This window comes from Hemibagrus wyckioides, linkage group LG26, assembly GCF_019097595.1.
Source record: "Hemibagrus wyckioides isolate EC202008001 linkage group LG26, SWU_Hwy_1.0, whole genome shotgun sequence".
Taxonomy (NCBI): domain Eukaryota; kingdom Metazoa; phylum Chordata; class Actinopteri; order Siluriformes; family Bagridae; genus Hemibagrus; species Hemibagrus wyckioides.
In genome coordinates, this window is record NC_080735.1 from 6,507,767 (window position 1) to 6,523,355 (window position 15,589).

Here is a 15,589-nt window from a genome sequence, read left to right on the forward strand (position 1 = left end):
AAGTAAACAATCACTTTTCATATCATAGTCGACCCCAAACATGTGAAAATAGTCAAAGAAAACTGACCCATTAAGATGAACACATTCGTTTGTCTGAAAAACCGCTTTCCCTTGCTCGTAGAGCGCTGAGACTTGCGGAATCGCATTTTCAGCGCCAGAGAAGCACAATGCAGAGAGCACAATTCGCCGAGGCAGGAAACGAGCCAGTTCGAAGAAAAATGTTGAAAGTTGACTTTGTTATGTGAATTTTCATGGAATATCACTTTTCCCATGTTTCTTATGAATTTTGCACTTTGATGAAAAAATCATATTTCATATCAAAATCCATATTTTTATGACTTTGCAATGTTTATAATGATTTTTGCATTTTAAAGTAAACAATCACTTTTCATATCATAGTCGACCCCAAACATGTGAAAATAGTCAAAGAAAACTGCCCCATTAAGCTGAACACGTTCGTTTGTCTGAAAAACCGCTTTCCCTTGCTCGTAGGCGCTGAGACTTGCGGAATCGCATTTTCAGCGCCAGAGAAGCACAATGCAGAGAGCACACTTCGCGAGGCAGGAAACGAGCCAGTTCGATGAAAAATGTGGAAAGTTGACTTTGTTATGTGAATTTTCATGGAATATCACTTTTCCCATGTTTCTTATGAATTTTGCACTTTGATGAAAAAATCATATTTCATATCAAAATCCATATTTTTATGACTTTCCAATGTTTATAATGATTTTTGCATTTTAAAGTAATCACTTTTCATATCATAGTCGACCCCAAACATGTGAAAATAGTCAAGGAAAACTGCCCCATTAAGCTGAACACATTCGTTTGTCTGAAAAACCGCTTTCCCTTGCTCGTAGGCGCTGAGACTTTGGAATCGCATTTTCAGCGCCAGAGAAGCACAATGCAGAGAGCACACTTCGCCGAGGCAGGAAGCGAGCCAGTTCGATGAAAAATGTGGAAAGTTGACTTTGTTATGTGAATTTTCTAGGAATATCACTTTTCCCATGTTTCTTATGAATTTTGCACTTTGATGAAAAAATCATATTTCATATCAAAATCCATATTTTTATGACTTTCCAATGTTTATAATGAATTTTTGCATTTTAAAGTAAACAATCACTTTTCATTTCATAGTCGACCCCAAACATGTGAAAATTGTCAAAGAAAACTGCCCCATTAAGCTGAACACATTCGCTTGTCTGAAAAACCGCTTTCCCTTGCTCGTAGGCGCTGAGACTTCGGAATCGCATTTTCAGCGCCAGAGAAGCACAATGCAGAGAGCACACTTCGCCGAGGCAGGAAGCGAGCCAGTTCGAAGAAAAATGTGGAAAGTTGACTTTGTTATGTGAATTTTCATGGAATATCACTTTTCCCATGTTTCTTATGAATTTTTGCACTTTGATGAAAAAATCATATTTCATATCAAAATCCATATTTTTATGACTTTGCCCTTTTTATAATGATTTTCTGCATTTTAAAGTAAACAATCACTTTTCATATCATAGTCGACCCCAAACATGTGAAAATAGTCAAAGAAAACTGCCCCATTAAGCTGCACACATTCGTTTGTCTGAAAAACCGCTTTCCCTTGCTCGTAGGGCGCTGAGACTTGCGGAATCGCATTTTCAGCGCCAGAGAAGCACAATGCAGAGAGCACACTTCGCCGAGGCAGGAAACGAGCCAGATCGATGAAAAATGTGGAAAGTTGACTTTGTTATGTGAATTTTCATGGAATATCACTTTTCCCATGTTTCTTATGAATTTTTGCACTTTGATGAAAAAAATCATATTTCATATCAAAATCCATATTTTTATGACTTTCCAATATTTCTTATGAATTTTTGCATTTTAAAGTAATCACTTTTCATATCATAGTCGACCCCAAACATGTGAAAATAGTCAAAGAAAACTGCCCCATTAAGCTGAACACATTCGTTTGTCTGAAAAACCGCTTTCCCTTGCTCGTAGGCGCTGAGACTTCTTGAATCGCATTTTCAGCGCCAGAGAAGCACAATGCAGAGAGCACACTTCGCCGAGGCAGGAAACGAGCCAGATCGATGAAAAATGTGGAAAGTTGACTTTGTTATGTGAATTTTCATGGAATATCACTTTTCCCATGTTTCTTAAGAATTTTGCACTTTGATGAAAAAATCATATTTCATATCAAAATCCATATTTTTATGACTTTCCAATGTTTCTTATGAATTTTTGCATTTTAAAGTAAACAATCACTTTTCATATCATAGTCGACCCCAAACATGTGAAAATAGTCAAAGAAAACTGCCCCATTAAGCTGAACACATTCGTTTGTCTGAAAAACCGCTTTCCCTTGCTCGTAGGCGCTGAGACTTGCGGAATCGCTTTTTCAGCGCCAGAGAAGCGCAATGCAGAGAGCACACTTCGCCGAGGCAGGAAGCGAGCCGGTTCGACGAAAAATGTGGAAAGTCCACTTTGGAATCTGAATTTTCATGGAATATCACTTTTCCCATGTTTCTTATGAATTTTGCACTTTGATGAAAAAATCATATTTCATATCAAAATCCATATTTTTTATGACTTTGCCCTTTTTATAATGATTTTTTGCATTTTAAAGTAAACAATCACTTTTCATATCATTGTCGACCCCAAACATGTGAAAATAGTCAAAGAAAACTGCCCCATTAAGCTGAACACGTTCGTTTGTCTGAAAAACCGCTTTCCCTTGCTCGTAGAGCGCTGAGACTTCTTGAATCGCATTTTCAGCGCCAGAGAAGCACAATGCAGAGAGCACACTTCGCTGAGGCAGGAAGCGAGCCAGTTCGATGAAAAATGTGGAAAGTTGACTTTGTTATGTGAATTTTCATGGAATATCACTTTTCCCATGTTTCTTATGAATTTTTGCACTTTGATGAAAAAATCATATTTCATATCAAAATCCATATTTTTATGACTTTCCAATGTTTCTTATGAATTTTTGCATTTTAAAGTAATCACTTTTCATATCATAGTCGACCCCAAACATGTGAAAATAGTCAAAGAAAACTGCCCCATTAAGCTGAACACATTCGTTTGTCTGAAAAACCGCTTTCCCTTGCTCGTAGAGCGCTGAGACATGCGGAATCGCATTTTCAGCGCCAGAGAAGCACAATGCAGAGAGCACACTTCGCCGAGGCAGGAAACGAGCCAGTTCGATGAAAAATGTGGAAAGTTGACTTTGTTATGTGAATTTAATGGAATATCACTTTTCCCATGTTTCTTATGAATTTTTGCACTTTGATGAAAAAAATCATATTTCATATCATAATCCATATTTTTATGACTTTCCAATGTTTCTTATGAATTTTTGCTTTTTAAAGTAATCACTTTTCATATCATAGTCGACCCCAAACATGTGAAAATAGTCAAAGAAAACTGCCCCATTAAGCTGAACACATTCGTTTGTCTGAAAAACCGCTTTCCCTTGCTCGTAGAGCGCTGAGACTTGCGGAATCGCATTTTCAGCGCCAGAGAAGCACAATGCAGAGAGCACACTTCGCCGAGGCAGGAAACGAGCCAGATCGATGAAAAATGTGGAAAGTTGACTTTGTTATGTGAATTTTCATGGAATATCACTTTTCCCATGTTTCTTAAGAATTTTTGCACTTTGATGAAAAAATCATATTTCATATCAAAATCCATATTTTTTATGACTTTCCCTTGTTTATAATGATTTTTGCATTTTAAAGTAAACAATCACTTTTCATATCATAGTCGACCCCAAACATGTGAAAATAGTCAAAGAAACCCGCCCCATTAAGCTGAACACATTCGTTTGTCTGAAAAACCGCTTTCCCTTGCTCGTAGGCGCTGAGACTTCTTGAATCGCATTTTCAGCGCCAGAGAAGCACAATGCAGAGAGCACACTTCGCCGAGGCAGGAAAGCGAGCCAGTTCGATGAAAAATGTGGAAAGTTGACTTTGTTATATGAATTTTCATGGAATATCACTTTTCCCATGTTACTTATGAATTTTTGCACTTTGATGAAAAAATCATATTTCATATCAAAATCCATATTTTTATGACTTTGCCAATGTTTATAATGATTTTTGCATTTTAAAGTACTCAATCACATTTCATATCATACATGACCCCAAACGTGAAAAAAGTCAAAGAAAACTGCCCTGTTCAGCTGAACACATGCGATTGTCTGAAAAACCGCTTTCCCTTGCTCGTAGAGCGCTGAGACTTGCGGAATCGCATTTTCAGCGCCAGAGAAGCACAATGCAGAGAGCACAATTCGCCGAGGCAGGAAACGAGCCAGTTCGAAGAAAAATGTTGAAAGTTGACTTTGTTATGTGAATTTTCATGGAATATCACTTTTCCCATGTTTCTTATGAATTTTTGCACTTTGATGAAAAAAATCATATTTCATATCAAAAGCCATATTTTTATGACTTTCCAATGTTTCTTATGAATTTTTGCATTTTAAAGTAAACAATCACTTTTCATATCATAATCGACCCCAAGCATGTGAAAATAGTCAAAGAAAACTGACCCATTAAGCTGAACACATTCGTTTGTCTGAAAAACCGCTTTCCCTTGCTCGTAGAGCGCTGAGACTTGCGGAATCGCATTTTCAGCGCCAGAGAAGCACAATGCAGAGAGCACACTTCGCCGAGGCAGGAAACGAGCCAGTTCGATGAAAAATGTGGAAAGTTGACTTTGTTATGTGAATTTTCATGGAATATCACTTTTCCCATGTTTCTTATGAATTTTTGCACTTTGATGAAAAAAATCATATTTCATATCAAAATCCATATTTTTTATGACTTTCTTTTGTTTATGATGATTTTTTGCATTTTAAAGTAAACAATCACTTTTCATATCATAGTCGACCCCAAACATGTGAAAATAGTCAAAGAAAACTGCCCCATTAAGCTGAACACGTTCGTTTGTCTGAAAAACCGCTTTCCCTTGCTCGTAGAGCGCTGAGACTTGCGGAATCGCATTTTCAGCTTCAGAGAAGCACAATGCAGAGAGCACACTTTGCCGAGGCAGGAAACGAGCCAGTTCGATGAAAAATGTGGAAAGTTGACTTTGTTATGTGAATTTTCATGGAATATCACTTTTCCCATGTTTCTTATGAATTTTTGCACTTTGATGAAAAAAATCATATTTCATATCAAAATCCATATTTTTATGACTTTCCAATGTTTCTTATGAATTTTTGCATTTTAAAGTAAACAATCACTTTTCATATCATAGTCGAGCCCAAGCATGTGAAAATAGTCAAAGAAAACTGCCCCATTAAGCTGAACACATTCGTTTGTCTGAAAAACCGCTTTCCCTAGCTCGTAGAGCGCTGAGACTTGCGGAATCGCATTTTCAGCGCCAGAGAAGCACATTGCAGAGAGCACACTTCGCCGAGGCAGGAAACGAGCCAGTTCGAAGAAAAATGTGGAAAGTTGACTTTGTTATGTGAATTTTCATGGAATATCACTTTTCCCATGTTTCTTATGAATTTTTGCACTTTGATGAAAAAAATCATTTTTCATATCAAAATCCATATTTTTTATGACTTTCCCTTGTTCATCATGATTTTTTGCATTTTAAAGTAAACAATCACTTTTCATATCATAGTCGACCCCAAACATGTGAAAATAGTCAAAGAAAACTGACCCATTAAGCTGAACACGTTCGTTTGTCTGAAAAACCGCTTTCCCTTGCTCGTAGAGCGCTGAGACTTGCGGAATCGCATTTTCAGCTTCAGAGAAGCACAATGCAGAGAGCACACTTTGCCGAGGCAGGAAACGAGCCAGTTCGATGAAAAATGTGGAAAGTTGACTTTGTTATGTGAATTTTCATGGAATATCACTTTTCCCATGTTTCTTATGAATTTTTGCACGTTGATGAAATAAATCATATTTCATATCAAAATCCATATTTTTTATGACTTTGCCCTTTTTATAATGATTTTTTGCATTTTAAAGTAAACAATCACTTTTCATATCATAGTCGACCCCAAGCTTGTGAAAATAGTCAAAGAAAACTGCCCCATTAAGCTGAACACATTCGTTTGTCTGAAAAACCGCTTTCCCTTGCTCGTAGAGCGCTGAGACTTGCGGAATCGCATTTTCAGCGCCAGAGAAGCACAATGCAGAGAGCACACTTCGCCGAGGCAGGAAACGAGCCAGTTCGAAGAAAAATGTTGAAAGTTGACTTTGTTATGTGAATTTTCATGGAATATCACTTTTCCCATGTTTCTTATGAATTTTTGCACTTTGATGAAAACAATCATATTACATATCAAAATCCATATTTTTTATGACTTTGCCCTTTTTATAATGATTTTTTGCATTTTAAAGTAAACAATCACTTTTCATATCATAGTCGACCCCAAACATGTGAAAATAGTCAAAGAAAACTGACCCATTAAGCTGAACACATTCGTTTGTCTGAAAAACCGCTTTCCCTTGCTCGTAGAGCGCTGAGACTTGCGGAATCGCATTTTCAGCGCCAGAGAAGCACAATGCAGAGAGCAAACTTCGCCGAGGCAGGAAACGAGCCAGTTCGATGAAAAATGTGGAAAGTTGACTTTGTTATGTGAATTTTCATGGAATATCACTTTTCCCATGTTTCTTATGAATTTTTGCACTTTGATGAAAAATATCATATTTCATATCAAAATCCATATTTTTTATGACTTTGCCCTTTTTATAATGATTTTTTGCATTTTAAAGTAAACAATCACTTTTCATATCATAGTCGACCCCAAACATGTGAAAATAGTCAAAGAAAACTGCCCCATTAAGCTGCACACATTCGTTTGTCTGAAAAACCGCTTTCCCTTGCTCGTAGAGCGCTGAGACTTGCGGAATCGCATTTTCAGCGCCAGAGAAGCACAATGCAGAGAGCACACTTCGCCGAGGCAGGAAACGAGCCAGATCGATGAAAAATGTGGAAAGTTGACTTTGTTATGTGAATTTTCATGGAATATCACTTTTCCCATGTTTCTTATGAATTTTTGCACTTTGATGAAAAAAATCATATTTCATATCAAAATCCATATTTTTATGCCTTTCCAATGTTTCTTATGAATTTTTGCATTTTAAAGTAAACAATCACTTTTCATATCATAGTCGACCCCAAACATGTGAAAATTGTCAAAGAAAACTGCCCCATTAAGCTGAACACATTCGTTTGTCTGAAAAACCGCTTTCCCTTGCTCGTAGAGCGCTGAGACTTGCGGAATCGCATTTTCAGCGCCAGAGAAGCACAATGCAGAGAGCACACTTCGCCGAGGCAGGAAACGAGCCAGATCGATGAAAAATGTGGAAAGTTGACTTTGTTATGTGAATTTTCATGGAATATCACTTTTCCCATGTTTCTTATGAATTTTTGCACTTTGATGAAAAATATCATATTTCATATCAAAATCCATATTTTTTATGACTTTGCCCTTTTTATAATGATTTTTTGCATTTTAAAGTAAACAATCACTTTTCATATCATAGTCGACCCCAAACATGTGAAAATAGTCAAAGAAAACTGCCCCATTAAGCTGAACACATTCGTTTGTCTGAAAAACCGCTTTCCCTTGCTCGTAGAGCGCTGAGACTTGCGGAATCGCATTTTCAGCGCCAGAGAAGCACAATGCAGAGAGCACACTTCGCCGAGGCAGGAAACGAGCCAGTTCGATGAAAAATGTGGAAAGTTGACTTTGTTATGTGAATTTTCATGGAATATCACTTTTCCCATGTTTCTTATGAATTTTTGCACTTTGATGAAAAATATCATATTTCATATCAAAATCCATATTTTTTATGACTTTGCCCTTTTTATAATGATTTTTTGCATTTTAAAGTAAACAATCACTTTTCATATCATAGTCGACCCCAAACATGTGAAAATAGTCAAAGAAAACTGCCCCATTAAGCTGAACACATTCGTTTGTCTGAAAAACCGCTTTCCCTTGCTCGTAGAGCGCTGAGACTTGCGGAATCGCATTTTCAGCGCCAGAGAAGCACAATGCAGAGAGCACACTTCGCCGAGGCAGGAAACGAGCCAGATCGATGAAAAATGTGGAAAGTTGACTTTGTTATGTGAATTTTCATGGAATATCACTTTTCCCATGTTTCTTATGAATTTTTGCACTTTGATGAAAAAAATCATATTTCATATCAAAATCCATATTTTTATGCCTTTCCAATGTTTCTTATGAATTTTTGCATTTTAAAGTAAACAATCACTTTTCATATTATAGTCGACCCCAAACATGTGAAAATAGTCAAAGAAAACTGACCCATTAAGCTGAACACATTCGTTTGTCTGAAAAACCGCTTTCCCTTGCTCGTAGAGCGCTGAGACTTGCGGAATCGCATTTTCAGCGCCAGAGAAGCACAATGCAGAGAGCACACTTCGCCGAGGCAGGAAACGAGCCAGTTCGATGAAAAATGTGGAAAGTTGACTTTGTTATGTGAATTTTCATGGAATATCACTTTTCCCATGTTTCTTATGAATTTTTGCACTTTGATGAAAAAAATCATATTTCATATCAAAATCCATATTTTTTATGACTTTGCCCTTTTTATAATGATTTTTTGCATTTTAAAGTAAACAATCACTTTTCATATCATAGTCGACCCCAAACATGTGAAAATAGTCAAAGAAAACTGCCCCATTAAGCTGCACACATTCGTTTGTCTGAAAAACCGCTTTCCCTTGCTCGTAGAGCGCTGAGACTTGCGGAATCGCATTTTCAGCGCCAGAGAAGCACAATGCAGAGAGCACACTTCGCCGAGGCAGGAAACGAGCCAGATCGATGAAAAATGTGGAAAGTTGACTTTGTTATGTGAATTTTCATGGAATATCACTTTTCCCATGTTTCTTATGAATTTTTGCACTTTGATGAAAAATATCATATTTCATATCAAAATCCATATTTTTTATGACTTTGCCCTTTTTATAATGATTTTTTGCATTTTAAAGTAAACAATCACTTTTCATATCATAGTCGACCCCAAACATGTGAAAATAGTCAAAGAAAACTGACCCATTAAGCTGAACACATTCGTTTGTCTGAAAAACCGCTTTCCCTTGCTCGTAGAGCGCTGAGACTTGCGGAATCGCATTTTCAGCGCCAGAGAAGCACAATGCAGAGAGCACACTTCGCCGAGGCAGGAAACGAGCCAGTTCGAAGAAAAATGTGGAAAGTTGACTTTGTTATGTGAATTTTCATGGAATATCACTTTTCCCATGTTTCTTAAGAATTTTTGCACTTTGATGAAAAATATCATATTTCATATCAAAATCCATATTTTTTATGACTTTCCAATGTTTCTTATGAATTTTTGCATTTTAAAGTAAACAATCACTTTTCATATTATAGTCGACCCCAAACGTGAAAATAGTCAAAGAAAACTGACCCATTAAGCTGAACACATTCGTTTGTCTGAAAAACCGCTTTCCCTTGCTCGTAGAGCGCTGAGACTTGCGGAATCGCATTTTCAGCGCCAGAGAAGCACAATGCAGAGAGCACACTTCGCCGAGGCAGGAAACGAGCCAGATCGATGAAAAATGTGGAAAGTTGACTTTGTTATGTGAATTTTCATGGAATATCACTTTTCCCATGTTTCTTATGAATTTTTGCACTTTGATGAAAAAAATCATATTTCATATCAAAATCCATATTTTTTATGACTTTCTTTTGTTTATGATGATTTTTTGCATTTTAAAGTAAACAATCACTTTTCATATCATAGTCGACCCCAAACATGTGAAAATAGTCAAAGAAAACTGCCCCATTAAGCTGAACACGTTCGTTTGTCTGAAAAACCGCTTTCCCTTGCTCGTAGAGCGCTGAGACTTGCGGAATCGCATTTTCAGCGCCAGAGAAGCACAATGCAGAGAGCACACTTTGCCGAGGCAGGAAACGAGCCAGTTCGATGAAAAATGTGGAAAGTTGACTTTGTTATGTGAATTTTCATGGAATATCACTTTTCCCATGTTTCTTATGAATTTTTGCACTTTGATGAAAAAAATCATATTTCATATCAAAATCCATATTTTTTATGACTTTCCAATGTTTCTTATGAATTTTTGCATTTTAAAGTAAACAATCACTTTTCATATCATAGTCGACCCCAAGCATGTGAAAATAGTCAAAGAAAACTGCCCCATTAAGCTGCACACATTCGTTTGTCTGAAAAACCGCTTTCCCTTGCTCGTAGAGCGCTGAGACTTGCGGAATCGCATTTTCAGCGCCAGAGAAGCACAATGCAGAGAGCACACTTCGCCGAGGCAGGAAACGAGCCAGTTCGATGAAAAATGTGGAAAGTTGACTTTGTTATGTGAATTTTCATGGAATATCACTTTTCCCATGTTTCTTATGAATTTTTGCACTTTGATGAAAAAAATCATATTTCATATCAAAATCCATATTTTTATGACTTTCCAATGTTTCTTATGAATTTTTGCATTTTAAAGTAAACAATCACTTTTCATATCATAGTCGACCCCAAACATGTGAAAATAGTCAAAGAAAACTGCCCCATTAAGCTGAACACGTTCGTTTGTCTGAAAAACCGCTTTCCCTTGCTCGTAGAGCGCTGAGACTTGCGGAATCGCATTTTCAGCGCCAGAGAAGCACAATGCAGAGAGCACACTTCGCCGAGGCAGGAAACGAGCCAGTTCGATGAAAAATGTGGAAAGTTGACTTTGTTATGTGAATTTTCATGGAATATCACTTTTCCCATGTTTCTTATGAATTTTTGCACGTTGATGAAATAAATCATATTTCATATCAAAATCCATATTTTTTATGACTTTGCCCTTTTTATAATGATTTTTTGCATTTTAAAGTAAACAATCACTTTTCATATCATAGTCGACCCCAAGCTTGTGAAAATAGTCAAAGAAAACTGCCCCATTAAGCTGCACACATTCGTTTGTCTGAAAAATCGCTTTCCCTTGCTCGTAGAGCGCTGAGACTTGCGGAATCGCATTTTCAGCGCCAGAGAAGCACAATGCAGAGAGCACACTTCGCCGAGGCAGGAAACGAGCCAGATCGATGAAAAATGTGGAAAGTTGACTTTGTTATGTGAATTTTCATGGAATATCACTTTTCCCATGTTTCTTATGAATTTTTGCACTTTGATGAAAAAAATCATATTTCATATCAAAATCCATATTTTTATGACTTTCCAATGTTTCTTATGAATTTTTGCATTTTAAAGTAATCACTTTTCATATCATAGTCGACCCCAAACATGTGAAAATAGTCAAAGAAAACTGCCCCATTAAGCTGAACACATTCGTTTGTCTGAAAAACCGCTTTCCCTTGCTCGTAGAGCGCTGAGACTTGCGGAATCGCATTTTCAGCGCCAGAGAAGCACAATGCAGAGAGCACACTTCGCCGAGGCAGGAAACGAGCCAGGTCGAAGAAAAATGTTGAAAGTTGACTTTGTTATGTGAATTTTCATGGAATATCACTTTTCCCATGTTTCTTATGAATTTTTGCACTTTGATGAAAACAATCATATTACATATCAAAATCCATATTTTTTATGACTTTCCAATGTTTCTTATGAATTTTTGCATTTTAAAGTAAACAATCACTTTTCATATCATAGTCGACCCCAAACATGTGAAAATAGTCAAAGAAAACTGCCCCATTAAGCTGAACACATTCGTTTGTCTGAAAAACCGCTTTCCCTTGCTCGTAGAGCGCTGAGACTTGCGGAATCGCATTTTCAGCGCCAGAGAAGCACAATGCAGAGAGCACACTTCGCCGAGGCAGGAAACGAGCCAGTTCGATGAAAAATGTGGAAAGTTGACTTTGTTATGTGAATTTTCATGGAATATCACTTTTCCCATGTTTCTTATGAATTTTTGCACTTTGATGAAAAAAATCATATTTCATATCAAAATCCATATTTTTTATGACTTTCCCTTGTTTATGATGATTTTTTGCATTTTAAAGTAAACAATCACTTTTCATATCATAGTCGACCCCAAACATGTGAAAATAGTCAAAGAAAACTGCCCCATTAAGCTGAACACATTCGTTTGTCTGAAAAACCGCTTTCCCTTGCTCGTAGAGCGCTGAGACTTGCGGAATCGCATTTTCAGCGCCAGAGAAGCACAATGCAGAGAGCACACTTCGCCGAGGCAGGAAACGAGCCAGATCGATGAAAAATGTGGAAAGTTGACTTTGTTATGTGAATTTTCATGGAATATCACTTTTCCCATGTTTCTTATGAATTTTTGCACTTTGATGAAAAAAATCATATTTCATATCAAAATCCATATTTTTTATGACTTTGCCCTTTTTATAATGATTTTTTGCATTTTAAAGTAAACAATCACTTTTCATATCATAGTCGACCCCAAACATGTGAAAATAGTCAAAGAAAACTGCCCCATTAAGCTGAACACATTCGTTTGTCTGAAAAACCGCTTTCCCTTGCTCGTAGAGCGCTGAGACTTGCGGAATCGCATTTTCAGCGCCAGAGAAGCACAATGCAGAGAGCACACTTCGCCGAGGCAGGAAACGAGCCAGTTCGATGAAAAATGTGGAAAGTTGACTTTGTTATGTGAATTTTCATGGAATATCACTTTTCCCATGTTTCTTATGAATTTTTGCACTTTGATGAAAAAAATCATATTTCATATCAAAATCCATATTTTTTATGACTTTCCAATGTTTCTTATGAATTTTTGCATTTTAAAGTAAACAATCACTTTTCATATCATAGTCGACCCCAAACATGTGAAAATAGTCAAAGAAAACTGCCCCATTAAGCTGCACACATTCGTTTGTCTGAAAAACCGCTTTCCCTTGCTCGTAGAGCGCTGAGACTTGCGGAATCGCATTTTCAGCGCCAGAGAAGCACAATGCAGAGAGCACACTTCGCCGAGGCAGGAAACGAGCCAGATCGATGAAAAATGTGGAAAGTTGACTTTGTTATGTGAATTTTCATGGAATATCACTTTTCCCATGTTTCTTATGAATTTTTGCACTTTGATGAAAAAAATCATATTTCATATCAAAATCCATATTTTTTATGACTTTCCAATGTTTCTTATGAATTTTTTGCATTTTAAAGTAAACAATCACTTTTCATATCATAGTCGACCCCAAACATGTGAAAATAGTCAAAGAAAACTGCCCCATTAAGCTGAACACATTCGTTTGTCTGAAAAACCGCTTTCCCTTGCTCGTAGAGCGCTGAGACTTGCGGAATCGCATTTTCAGCGCCAGAGAAGCACAATGCAGAGAGCACACTTCGCCGAGGCAGGAAACGAGCCAGTTCGATGAAAAATGTGGAAAGTTGACTTTGTTATGTGAATTTTCATGGAATATCACTTTTCCCATGTTTCTTATGAATTTTTGCACTTTGATGAAAAAAATCATATTTCATATCAAAATCCATATTTTTTATGACTTTGCCCTTTTTATAATGATTTTTTGCATTTTAAAGTAAACAATCACTTTTCATATCATAGTCGACCCCAAACATGTGAAAATAGTCAAAGAAAACTGCCCCATTAAGCTGAACACATTCGTTTGTCTGAAAAACCGCTTTCCCTTGCTCGTAGAGCGCTGAGACTTGCGGAATCGCATTTTCAGCGCCAGAGAAGCACAATGCAGAGAGCACACTTCGCCGAGGCAGGAAACGAGCCAGTTCGATGAAAAATGTGGAAAGTTGACTTTGTTATGTGAATTTTCATGGAATATCACTTTTCCCATGTTTCTTATGAATTTTTGCACTTTGATGAAAAAAATCATATTTCATATCAAAATCCATATTTTTTATGACTTTGCCCTTTTTATAATGATTTTTTGCATTTTAAAGTAAACAATCACTTTTCATATCATAGTCGACCCCAAACATGTGAAAATTGTCAAAGAAAACTGCCCCATTAAGCTGAACACATTCGTTTGTCTGAAAAACCGCTTTCCCTTGCTCGTAGAGCGCTGAGACTTGCGGAATCGCATTTTCAGCGCCAGAGAAGCACAATGCAGAGAGCACACTTCGCCGAGGCAGGAAACGAGCCAGTTCGATGAAAAATGTGGAAAGTTGACTTTGTTATGTGAATTTTCATGGAATATCACTTTTCCCATGTTTCTTATGAATTTTTGCACTTTGATGAAAAAAATCATATTTCATATCAAAAGCCATATTTTTTATGACTTTCCAATGTTTCTTATGAATTTTTGCATTTTAAAGTAAACAATCACTTTTCATATCATAATCGACCCCAAGCATGTGAAAATAGTCAATGAAAACTGCCCCATTAAGCTGAACACATTCGTTTGTCTGAAAAACCGCTTTCCCTTGCTCGTAGAGCGCTGAGACTTGCGGAATCGCATTTTCAGCGCCAGAGAAGCACAATGCAGAGAGCTCACTTCGCCGAGGCAGGAAACGAGCCAGTTCGATGAAAAATGTGGAAAGTTGACTTTGTTATGTGAATTTTCATGGAATATCACTTTTCCCATGTTTCGTATGAATTTTTGCACTTTGATGAAAAATATCATATTTCATATCAAAATCCATATTTTTTATGACTTTGCCCTTTTTATAATGATTTTTTGCATTTTAAAGTAAACAATCACTTTTCATATCATAGTCGACCCCAAACATGTGAAAATAGTCAAAGAAAACTGCCCCATTAAGCTGAACACATTCGTTTGTCTGAAAAACCGCTTTCCCTTGCTCGTAGAGCGCTGAGACTTGCGGAATCGCATTTTCAGCGCCAGAGAAGCACAATGCAGAGAGCACACTTCGCCGAGGCAGGAAACGAGCCAGATCGATGAAAAATGTGGAAAGTTGACTTTGTTATGTGAATTTTCATGGAATATCACTTTTCCCATGTTTCTTATGAATTTTTGCACTTTGATGAAAAAAATCATATTTCATATCAAAATCCATATTTTTTATGACTTTCCAATGTTTCTTATGAATTTTTGCATTTTAAAGTAAACAATCACTTTTCATATCATAGTCGACCCCAAACATGTGAAAATAGTCAAAGAAAACTGCCCCATTAAGCTGAACACATTCGTTTGTCTGAAAAACCGCTTTCCCTTGCTCGTAGAGCGCTGAGACTTGCGGAATCGCATTTTCAGCGCCAGAGAAGCACAATGCAGAGAGCACACTTCGCCGAGGCAGGAAACGAGCCAGATCGATGAAAAATGTGGAAAGTTGACTTTGTTATGTGAATTTTCATGGAATATCACTTTTCCCATGTTTCTTATGAATTTTTGCACTTTGATGAAAAAAATCATATTTCATATCAAAATCCATATTTTTTATGACTTTCCAATGTTTCTTATGAATTTTTGCATTTTAAAGTAAACAATCACTTTTCATATCATAGTCGACCCCAAACATGTGAAAATAGTCAAAGAAAACTGCCCCATTAAGCTGAACACATTCGTTTGTCTGAAAAACCGCTTTCCCTTGCTCGTAGAGCGCTGAGACTTGCGGAATCGCATTTTCAGCGCCAGAGAAGCACAATGCAGAGAGCACACTTCGCCGAGGCAGGAAACGAGCCAGTTCGATGAAAAATGTGGAAAGTTGACTTTGTTATGTGAATTTTCATGGAATATCACTTTTCCCATGTTTCT